At 35.1% G+C, this 291-nt stretch overlaps 1 protein-coding gene across 1 annotated transcript in view; it reads right to left on the minus strand.

Moving 5' to 3' along the window:
* The window catches only part of LOC119585067, a gene marked incomplete in the record, with an annotated part of 5085 nt that overhangs the window by 3626 nt on the left and 1168 nt on the right, over nt 1-291 (minus strand).

Genomic DNA, 291 nt, shown 5'->3' on the forward strand with positions numbered 1-291 from the left:
CTCTAGAAACCCTTGGAAAAGCGTAATTAAAGGTGCGTGTTAAATAGGGACCTATATCAATATCACATGAAAAAATGAGAGTAAATGAGTCTGTGTTAAATAGAGAGAACGTAAATGAACGAGAGGTAGAAAAAAAGAGGGAATAATAATATGGTGAATAGCAAATGAGAGAATTAATGAACACGAGAGGAAGAAAAAATGAATGAACTGCAGAGCAACAGAGTCTGTGGACAATGGAGAGAATATGAATGAACTAGAGGGAAAAAAGAGGAACAGGTTTAGTGAATTACA

The sequence above is a fragment of the Penaeus monodon genome, chromosome 19 (genome assembly GCF_015228065.2).
Source record: "Penaeus monodon isolate SGIC_2016 chromosome 19, NSTDA_Pmon_1, whole genome shotgun sequence".
In the NCBI taxonomy this organism is placed as follows: Eukaryota; Metazoa; Arthropoda; class Malacostraca; order Decapoda; family Penaeidae; genus Penaeus; species Penaeus monodon.